Source organism: Coturnix japonica, chromosome 17 (assembly GCF_001577835.2).
Source record: "Coturnix japonica isolate 7356 chromosome 17, Coturnix japonica 2.1, whole genome shotgun sequence".
NCBI classification, from domain to species: Eukaryota; Metazoa; Chordata; class Aves; order Galliformes; family Phasianidae; genus Coturnix; species Coturnix japonica.
This window is the reverse complement of record NC_029532.1, coordinates 1,717,658-1,728,947: the sequence shown is the minus strand read 5'-3', so window position 1 is coordinate 1,728,947 and position 11,290 is coordinate 1,717,658. Positions and strand designations below refer to the sequence as shown.

Sequence of the window (11,290 nt, the reverse complement as noted above, 5' to 3'; positions counted from 1 at the left end):
CTCTAACTGCCCTCCCTTCCTTCCCCCAAAAAAGTAGTGTCAGATAGAAGGGAGCTGAGTGCTGAGGGTAATTCTTTAAGTGTGATCACAGCTCTTTGCCATGAGGCTGAGATCTGGGGGCAACCAGGAGACCCTCCTTCTGGACAGCACTGTGCATTACCCACAGCTCCAGGACTGACCAAGGGACTCACGGAGTTGTTGGAAGACTTTTCCAATACCCAACAGCATAGCCTCACTTTAAAAGAAGAGAAGCTCTCCTGTCTGCTTCTGTAGGCTTTTATCTCTCTCTTTTTAAGAGAATCAGCCCAGGATGCTACTCAGCCCCGTTGTCCCCCCAGCTGAGGTAGAGCAGAAGCAGCACCGGGACTCAGAGATCGCAAGCCTGGAAAGACCAATGTGTGCCAGATCAGCAGCTTGTGTACATCTGAGCTGTTCTGCTCATCCCTGCGGAGCGGTGCCAGCCTCACTCGCTGCCCATCAGCCCCAGCACACTCCGAGGGACTTTCTGGAATGGAAACCCTGTGCTTGTGATCCCCCTGATTTCAGTTTGCTATGTGTTAAAATACTGGGGGTAGGGGGTTTAAAAGTCCTGACCATGAGCTCTGCTGATGCTGTAAGGAAAATATTCCTCTTTCTGAGTCATTTGCCCTGAGCTGGCTTTTTTTGTTTGAATGGTTCAGGGGTTTCCTTCTTTAGCCATAAACTGCATGCAAATACTTTGTGTGTGTGTGTGTGTGTATGACAGTGTGTGTCTGTGAGTGCGTGTGTGTTTCTTCAGAAGCTCAGCCAAAGAGAGAGGCTGTTCCTTTAAAGCAAAACTGAAAAAAAAAATGCCTTCAGGCATCCTATTACAGTGGAATGAGCCAAGGATCAGGATTTGCAGCTCAGCTATATAAACCCAGCAGAATCTGGCTGATCCGACCAGTGTGCCGCACTGTCAAACGCTCCTTTCGCACACGCGCCGCACCGAATGAGACGGCACAACTTCTCTGAGTTCTGACAGGACGGTGAAGAAGTCGGGAGCCGATAGCTGGCTGCTGGACCTCTGCTTTGTGGAGGCTGCTCGCAGCGGGATCTGATCTGTCAGCCCACACGGTAAGCCTGCTTCCTTCCTCCGTTACAATATCAGGAGCTCTTTTCCCACCCAAGTCTGCAGTAGCGTTCCATTGCGACCGTGGCAGCTATGACTTTATTCAGTCGGAGCAGGCAAGGTTTTGGGAGGGAACGTTTCTTTCGTTGGTCTGTGCTCCCTGATGGCATAACAACATAGGAAAGGTTTCAATAGCATTGATGTGGTGCGATGAATGAATGGAAGATGGGTTGGTTGAGTGCTGGTAGTCGGCAGGTTGGGCAGAAAGGCAGGTTTGGAGTTTCCTCTTGGCTCATCCAGGTAACCATGTCCCCCAGTCTCACACTGTGCACCAGACAAAACCCACTTGTGATTCTCAGACCTCACAGGTGACTCTTCCTATGCCCTGCTGTACAACCTGGGAAGGAGTCAGGCCCTTTTTCGTTTGCGGTCTGCACGCCTATTTGCACCGAAGCCTTTGTCACCTTCCTCCCTACCCCCACTGAGCTCCAGTTTCTTTTAAAGCCCACCAGTGTCTGAGTCCGCACTGGGGAAACGAAGACAAAAGAGAGTTCAGCTGGTAGCTTCTTTCCAAGTGCTGACATGGGTGGGTTCTGGGCAGCGGGAAGGTGAAATTCTCCATCATGATGGAAAAATGAAGACACTTGCTTTACGGTGTGCCTCAGCTACTTGCTGCCTTGTGCACTGAGCTTTTCTGCATGACTGTGTCTGCACTTAGACTCAAATTGGCTTAAAACAGAGAGGCTGTCTGGGAGAAAGTCATTACAGCTCGCTCTGCCTGCGACTTAAGGACACTTACTCAAAACTTTTTGTTCAATCACCTTTGCAGAGTTTCCTCTAACTCATTTGCTCTCTGGCTACTGGTGGAGTTACTGGCAATCATTCTACACTGTATCATGTCACACACATGGAAAGTGTGTTCAGATGGTTGTGATGTGTTCCCTTGCACAGCAGAGATGTGATGTTAAAAAGTTGAGTGAGGTGTTAATCAGATTGTCCCTTATGTAAAAGAACAGAAAGCAGCGAGTTTTGTGCTGTTGTATAGACAGGGCAAAAACCTTCCCATCAAACAGCTGTGTGCACGTGGTTTTTGTTGTTGTTTGTTGCTTTTTTACCTCGTTCTTTTAAAAATTAAACAAAAAAAGAAGTTAAATCATGGGAATTCGTTTTACATGCTTCGTGGATGGTGTTACAGTGTCTTGGGTTTGTTATTATGGCAAGGCTCTGCATTTGCCTTTTAGAGCTGTGAAGCCTTACAGGTGCCGCAGGCGGTGAATGAGATGGGCAGCGGGGGGCTGTGACTGTGCATTGAATGCTAGGAAGACTGACAGAAAAGGGTTAGGGGCACTCTTTTTTTTCTCCCTCGCTGCTAATGGAAGCTTAGGAGCAAATGAAACGTTTAGCCAAAGTAAAGGGCACAGCCTGCCTGCAGCTGACCTTCCCTGGCAATGAGTTTTGAATGCACTTGAAGAGTTATCTGGGAGTTCCAGTGAGTCCCCATTACAGCTGCTGCTGCTGTTCTGTGCTGGGGAAAGGATGCATGCCTGAGCTGAGCAGGGGATGGGCAGCTGAAGGGGCAGAGCAAAGTGGGATGTTGTGCAGAGCGCTGCCTGCCTCCCCATCACTGACCATATCACAACACCATCCTCAGCAAATCCATTTGCCCCCTTTGCTCTTTGCTTATTACTTTTATCCTCTGGTTTCTTGCAGCCCGGGGAAAACTCTTTCTAAGTTCCAGTCCTTAATCTTTTAACTACCATCAATCTAACAGTGTTTTCAAGGCTATAGAAGAGCCCTGTAATCAGCCGAAAAGCATGAGATCTGCAGGTCAGAGTGCCCTGTCTCCCTTGGAGGGGAAGCTGATACTCTGTTGCAGAAGTCTCATCCATGTGCATTGTGGAAATAGATACATGATAAGAGAACACAAGCCAGATCCAGTCCTCCCAGTGGGATAATAGTGCTTAATGATGTTGGAGCTTAGCTGAAGCATCCCTAAACTCACACTAAAAAGTGCTCCACGGGACTCCCAGTAACAGTTAGTTGGAGGTTTCTGTTAATAGAAATAGAACCATTGTGCTGCCAGAGCAGTATTTCTGTCAGTGTTCAAAGTTCAGGCAGGGATAGAATATTTTTAATATTACTGCTTTTTTTTTTCTTTTTGTAAGAATATCTATAAAAAGCCAAAGACTATTCAGAAGTGAAGATGTTCTGACTTGCTGTTAAAGAGGCTGTCAAAGTGTTTTCTTGGGCATTGTTTCCCTTTTTGATAAGGTGATGAGATGAGGTGGGAAGGCTTGTGCTACTTGAGAGCTTTTCATCCTTCCATTCCCAAGAGCAAAGCAGAAGAGCAAATGTGCATTTGAAACAGTGAGGTTGCTTTGGAGCCAGAGCTCCAACCCTTTCATCTCTCTCCTAAAACCACTGAAATAACAGACCAGTTGTGCAGTTGTCTGCCTTTTTCCTAGTGCAGCAAAACAGTCAGCCCGTCCCTTTGGTTTTTCAGGGTGTATTAAGGGGTTTGAGTGAAGCTGAGCAGCAGTGCAGTGTACTGGATTGCACGATGTTGGTGTGAATGGATGTCTCACATTGGCAGATCTGTAAGGGAGGAGCAGTGTTCATTCAGTAGGCTGTTTCCATTAGTGAACCCAGTCATCTGCCTGGGTTAAACGTGCATTTGCAATATAACAAAGAATATAGAAAAGAAGAAGGAAACAGGACTGTTCTCTGAGGAATGGGAACATTGGGAAGAAGATCAAATGGACAACCCTGTGGCACAGCGTCGAGCCATCCCTATTTCCACTGACCCCTGGGTTTTGTGGATGATGCATTTCAGCAGTGGTGTGAAAGACAAGCCATATTCTGTACAGCCATGAATGGCTCTCACACCACAAAGTGAAGAGCATCTCAATCAGCTTATCTGCACAAGTCTGATAATCATGATGCCCATGTGGATAAATAGTGTTTTGTAGCTGAGAATTTGCTCTATCAAATAGTGTTCTTGTGCTGTCTGTATCTGTTGTAGTTTCCATAGCAATGATAAGAGGCATTACTTTCAGGGTGACATATGCACATGCAGTTATAACTAGACGTGGCTTTAATGTTGTATTTTACTGAATTTGTGTGTGCATTATTTCTCTCTCTCCTACATACTGCATATCCTGTTACTGACAGAACAAGAAAAGAACTCTTATGGCTTCAGTCAGTCTATCTGAACGTAGTTAATAGTGCCTTTAAAGAATACCAGTTAATATCTGGGCTGACATTATATCCCACAAAGCACTCATCAAAAACAAATGTGAGATTTTGAGGGCCAGGTTATGGATTCAAAAAGAATAATCTTCCATTTATGTTTTTGTTTCGCTTCTGCATGAGTCAGTCCCCAAAGATAAATTCATCCTGAGTTGATCCTGTTGCAAGCAATTTCTCCAAGTTCACATCCTTAATTGTCTTACCACTGCAGATTCAATTAAACTGAGGTGGGATGTTGCCAAGAACTTCCAACTAGAGAGTCCCTGTGTACAAATAGCCTGTGGCATTTTGTATTCTTTGGGGAGCGGAGAACAACGTTGCCAAGTTTGCATTCAGTCATCCATCACATATTAGCCTACTGGAGGTCTATTCTTCCTTAGCAATAGGGGAGCTCTGCTTCCTACTTAGAAAGATTACTCACTCAGAAAGCTCTTTCCCTGTAACCAGAACTGCACAGGGAGGAGAAAGGAAGCTTTCTTCGATTCATATAAGCGCTCAGTTTCCAAACCCTTGACAAAAATGATATTGTTTCATGCTTAGAAAACATATTCTTTTTAGTAATGGAGTAGAAAGTACGGGGTGGTGGAACAGAATTTTTTTAATACTTTTCAAAAACAATTACTTGAATCATAGATGTGACAGAGGTCCATTGTAGTAATCTGCCTCTTCCCCATGCTGGGCTATAGCATGGCTATATGTGTACAGATATTGGCCAGGATATTCAAAGGAGTCTGAAATTGGGCGCTTGGGGAAATTCCACTACTGTGGGTTTGTTTCCACCAAGTATTTGAGCATTTGTCTGTACTTTATCCCAGGAAGCACCAGAACATCAAAACTTTGTGTCTGCAGTGGGTATCTTTGGTTCGATGGAAAGCCTTTATTCGGATGGGGCAGTTGTACGTAGCAGTGCCAGACCTTAGTGGTTATCTTCCTTCTGGCACGATCTCATTTGGTCAGAAGTCAGTTTGTCAGGCTTTCTAAAGGGGTTTAGCATCCACTTTGCACCAGTTCTTTGTCATGACTGGTTTCTTTGGAGAACCAGCTCCTTCTGGATACACTGAGTTCTCCTAAATGGTTTCTCTGTGCTGTGTGACAAAGGTCTATGCCAGGAAAGATATAAAGGTACCCTGTGATGTATAGGCAATCCATTCCACTTAGTGAACACAGTGTAAGGCATATTTTTCCTTTACTTGTGGCTTGTACTTCCCTTCTGCATTGCTTGTACTGCAGTAATTCAAGGCTGACTCAGAATGAATGCTGCACACTGTGGGCTACAAGTGAAATGAGAACAGGATGCATATTAAGGGAAAGGTCTCAGGTCGTTTTTCTTATTGAAGTATTTTGGCAATGTAAACAGTTTCCAGGAAAAAATGCTGGCATTTCCCATAGTGAGTGCTCCTTATGAATGTCCTATCTATTTTTCCAGATTGGTGGCCAAGTGAAGTGTTTATATGAGGATATACCATCCACAAGCCAGGGAATTTATATTTCCACTGCCAAATGTTAATTAGCATATAGGCTTGCACACTTCACAGGTTAGCAAGGCAATCACAGTGATCCAGCACTGCAAGTGCTGCATCATCAGGTTTACCTGTGTTCTCATAGCCTTGTGCTTCTGCTATGGTAATACCATGTCAGTGCCTTGGAAGGTTATTTTGGATGAGGAGTTCATTTGCTTTGATTTCATAGCATCATAGGATTCACCTATTGTGCTCCTTTGTAAGAAAAGGGAAATGGTCCAGAATGAACACAGCGCTCTCTGGGTTGTGGTTTGATTCTCATTTGTTCAAGTGTTGTTTCTCAGACCTTAAATTGTGTTTGTCTTCTCTCTCTAGATATACATAAGTATATCATATTTGGTGTAAGAAACATGCAGTTCTGATAAATATGAATATACCTTTCATACCCTATAATTCTATATCATAATATCCTATAAACACACCCTACCAGACTGATAAATAGAAGGCTTCAGTGCAAATAAAAGTCAAGTTTACTGTATCAAACTCCAACTGTTTCACTGGGGAGAGAGTTTATTCTGCTAACGTAAGCAGCTATTTCACATTGATATGGGATGTTGAATATGCATATAGTCACTGTTTTAATTATACAATAGAGAGAGTTCTCTTTGCAGAGGATGCCTGAGCCTGATCCGATATGGCCTGTGCTCATTTAGGTCAGAAGTGCTGCTCATGCAGTTACATGGGGTTAGGACCAGTCTTGACAGAGAGGAAATTAGAATCTGAGCCTTTTTCGTGCATAAAGCAGCACTTTATTGCATTATTCCCTGACTGCTTCATTTCAGCATGCATTGCTGAGGGGATGGTTTTCTGCTTTGCAGACTTGAGAGACTGCCAGCCAAATTCTCATGTGACAAAACTGCATTGATTTCACTGGAGATCTGTTGCTGGATAATTGAGCTCCACATCCTTTCTTCTATTCCACAGCTCAAATTGCTGTCAGCTAAGCCTTTAACACAGGCAGGTTTCAAGTCACAATGGGTTAAGAAAAAGAGGTCAAAGCATGGAGGTCTCTCAGGTCTCCCATTAGTGTAACAGTGCCCGATTTGTTGACATCAAAGCAGCAGGGCAGGGTTTTGTCTGGGGTTATTCACCGTTGTAACTCATCACTTGCTCAGAGCTGTCTATGTGACTGTATTTTCCATTACATTGTAGAAGTGCTTCTGCTTTAAATCAGAGCACTGAGAAAAACCCTCAGACCAGACCAGTTGAGAACAACCTCCTCTCTGTTTCCATGTGCCTCACACTCCATTTGCTTCATATTCTGTGACTCTGATTCGTACTTCATCCTGCCATGCCATGCTTGTTTTCACTCCATCTTCACTCTTCATCACATACTTTGTTCTACTAAAATTTCCTGCCCTACCCTACTTTCCCAAACGTGCGGATTCATGATGCTACAGCAGCTGACAGAACGAGGCCAGGCAGACAGCTCGCCCGGGGCTGTTACTGGAAGTCAGATTTCAAGGAATTCCTTCGGTGCTCCCGCAAGTTAAGAAATGTGTGCATTGCATTCCCACACATCTTGGATGTAAGTACCAAGGACAGAGGAGCTCTGCTGGGGAGGAAAAGCCACCCGGACAGATTGAAAATTGCCCAAAAAACAAAGAATTAACCTGAGGATGAGTTACATACTTGCTTCCCCGGCTTCTATTAAGAAGACCAAAGCTGGCTAATGGCGAGAGGCATGTAATCATATTTCTGATTGCCAGGAATAACATGGAGTTTTAGGGCTGACTTCTGAGGCATTTCAGAGATGCTTTTGCATTACTTGAATAAGTATGCGTTTAAATTTGAAGTGAAATTACAGACTGCATGTGAATAAGCACAATGAATCCTGAAGGTATCCCACTGACCGGTGTCATCTCTAGCATTAAACATTTCTTATTATTCCAGACCAATACACATACAAATTACTTGTCTACTACTTAATTACACAGAGCCACTAAAGCATGGTCCCACTCTACTTGCCTATGTACATGTCAGTCCTTCAACTGAACTCACTTGAAATGTGGAAAAGTCAGGCGTGTGGGTTGGATTTTTTGGTTAACCTTCTCCTTCTGACCTTCAGGAACAACAATGCTGTCTCAATGTGTTTCACCTGTTCACTTGTGTGCTTTGTGTGTATTTAGTATATCAGTGGCTCGTGGTTCTTATTTTCTGCTGCATAGTTCCCACCAGCATCTTTGGTAAATAATGCATTTGGAGTTTTGCTTTTATAGCTTCACCTGATGCAAATTTTTAATGTAAATTTGGAACAGAAATGGGATTGGCACCACATTGCCAGGGAGGGAAAGGGTTAAGGAAAAAAAATCAGAAGTCCAGAATTTCTCCTCATCTTATCACAAAACCACTCAGTGAAATGGGCTGTGGAAAACCTATGGTGGTTTTGGGAGAAACACCGTGGAGAAGGGTCTGGGAATGAAGCAGAACTTTGTATATGGAATGAGCATAAGTTGCTGTGATTCATGCATGCAAACCTCATAGTCTGAAACTGCATCAGCGAGCCCTCAAAATGATTCAAAGTGAAGTCTCCAGTGTCTACCAAGAAAATAATGAGCTCCTGACAAAGTGTAACTTGGCAAAGAAACTTTCCAAAGACAAGTTTAGAAAACTGTAGATCTTTTCCAGTTCTACATACGTCTTTGCTGTGGGGAGGAAAAAGCCAAGAGAGCGAGCAAATGCTTTTGCTATTAGGAAAGGCTTCATTAAAAGGTACAGTACATACTCAGAAGGCGAGAGTGATTTCTGCTGTGAGATTATGCACAAAAGTTGCCTTAGTTATGAACGGCGGATTTGTGTTTTGTTTTTAATAGGCCCTAATCGAGGCTTCAGTGCCTGTGGCAGCTCTGATATGGACCACGTTCAATTCCACATTTAACAAACCGGTGCTGCACAGAGACTTCTGCTGCTGCTTCAGAGACTAAAGAACGAATCTCACTTCTGTGCTGTAAGTGCAAACATGGGGTTCAGAGGGAAGCAAAACAAAATAAGCTGTAAACACATCCCTTTCCGTGGAGTCTTTCTGAGATGACCCATTTCTGCAGTTCTGCCTCTGTTTTCAGAACGGAGTTCTTCTGAATCCATTGCCTTTGTCACTGGTCCCGTCACTGGTGTTGTGATGTTTGTAATCCATAGCTGGGCTGTATCTGCCTGAGGCAGATTTCTTCAGCTTTGAAGGCTACAGTAAAAGCAGGGGTTGCTTTGCAGATGGGAGAAAAAAAGTTTAGTAGATGTAGTAGATGTAGAATCCTTTCTTTTTTTTTTTTAATCTTTTTTTCTCTCAAGTTTGTAGCAAATTGCTCTACTTGGCTGATTGCAGTGCACCCTGCCATGAAACTGAGTGCAGCTCAAAGGCACCCCACTGACCTGCTTGTTTTGTTTCTCTTTTTTGAGCTCTTATTCCCAAAAATTGATGCTCAGGTATCCAAGCTCTTAACAAAAAAGACGACTGAATTCCCTTTTGGCTTATGTCTCATCTCAGTCTCCCTGAGTTGGTGCTAGTTACCTCTTCTCAGTTAAGATATAACACATCTGAGTATTCTGCCCCATAAAATAAGTAGCTTCTTTCTTGTGGCTTGTACAAAATTCCTGCTGTGGTTTGAGCTGGACATAGAATTCTTCTTTCCTTCCTGTCTGAAAGCATGAATCATTTCAGTTGTGCAACAGCAGAAGATGTTGCTACACTACGGTAGGTACAGCTCATCATGAAGGAAGGTTGCGTATGTGTGATTCCTTTGGTGACTTCATAAAATGTCTTGAGCCTGTTAGAGATGAAGGGAAGCTCAGTAGATATACGGTACTTCTTCTCAGTTACAGATTTTTTCTCAAATTCTGGTGTGTTTCTCTGTGGCTTTTACTAACCTTATCATTTATTTCATCTTCTTATTCTGGTAACTGGCTTGGCACATCCTATTGGTTTGGCTTCAGATTAAGGATTCAACTTCTTACTGTTACCCTAGAGTTTCAGGCAGCCATGTGGTTATCTGTATGTCTGGTCAGACTTTCCAATTTGAAAGATATATCTCTGAGATTCTTTTTCTTCCTTATATTGTATTGCTGCAGTTTTTTATTCTTTGTATTTTTTATTTCTGGCAATTTAATAGCATTGTTCAGGTAAGTATCTAATGATTTAAATGAGGATTTAGCAGTACCATACCATGAGGACCTTGAACTATTTAGTTCACTGAGACATACATTCTCCCATGAGGTTTTACCAGTGAATAAATTGAGACATATTGGATGATTTATATGATAATTTAATTGCAAAAAAGTTTGAGTTTCAGTCTTTCTGACCATGAGACCACACCACTATTCCCAAGGCCACGAGCACGTTCTGGAATCTCTGTCAAGAGCCCTTTGTGCTTTGGGAACCCACATCCAGTCAGCTCATTTAGCTTCGTTTCTCTTGTCATGATTTAAAGGACTCTGAGATGGCTGACCTTTGGTTTTGTCTCAACTACTTTTGGGAGGTGGCTTTTCCAGGCCTGGGGAATCCATTCAGTGGGAGTCCTGTCCATTCCTCACTTTGCAATAATTCTATCTGGTTGCAGTGTTTGCCTCACCGTGCCATTAAACCATCACACACAGGTGAACATTTTCCTTGGCTGCCCTATAGGTTTATTCATCTCAGATTTTATTTCCATCTTATTTTTCCCATCAGTCAGCAGTCAGCTCCCTAATAAGTCCATCTGGCAGTTGGTGTTTCCTAGTTTCATACAGGAGGGTCTTTATTCTCCAGAATTCCCATCTCCCAGCACCACAGACCTGCATAGCACGACCCAAATCACACCAGCAAACCACTGCTGTACATGGCTAAAATACACATTTATTCAAAATTTTTACTTTATTTGACTTTTTCAGCTCAACATTGAGCTTCGGTTCTCTACATCGTAAAGGGAATAAGCTTAATTTGTTAAAACAAAAGAAAAAAGAATGCATTTTATAGATGGAACATTTTAATTTCCTGGGCTTTGCAGATTGAAGGTTGAAAGGGGCTGCAGTACCAACTACACAAGACATTACTTCAGTCAACTCACTACAGCTTGCATTATTCCTTGGCATCTTTTTATATGATCTTATCCTCATTTTTGCCTCAGACAAAATCTACAGTTTTTTTTATAAAAAGGGAATGCAGGCAGATGTCTTTAGCTGCTGTGAGTCACTGGAGTGCCACAGGCAGTTGGTCTTCCTACTCTGTGGGGAAGGAGAAAGTAGAGTTGGCTGATACAGCAGAACAGCACAATCAAATTAGAAGGCAAAAATGGGAGTATTTGAGCTGCCTGCTCCCCCCACACCTCCCCTGAGCAATTCTTTCCTCTCCATTCCCAGCCATTCAAGATTTTTTGTTTCAAATCTTCAACCAAGATCCTTTCCTGCCAAACCTGATGAGGCAGGGGAGAAGTGTTGTTGGCCATCAGTCACCGCAGGGTTT

At 43.3% G+C, this 11,290-nt stretch overlaps 1 protein-coding gene across 8 annotated transcripts in view; it reads left to right on the top strand.

Moving 5' to 3' along the window:
• Positions 1–712: 712 nt before the first annotated feature.
• The window catches only part of TNC (tenascin C), a 53,010-nt gene continuing 42,432 nt past the window's right edge, over positions 713–11,290 (top strand). For 2 of the 8 annotated variants that reach the window (XM_032448076.1, XM_015878776.2), the window contains exons 1-2: positions 714–1,095; positions 8,673–8,806. The gene's annotated coding sequence lies outside the window, so the exon portion shown is untranslated. Of the gene's footprint in view, positions 1,096–8,672; positions 8,807–11,290 lie in introns of all 8 variants that reach the window. The other 6 variants (XM_015878780.2, XM_015878779.2, XM_015878774.2 and 3 more) reach the window with 5 other exon arrangements.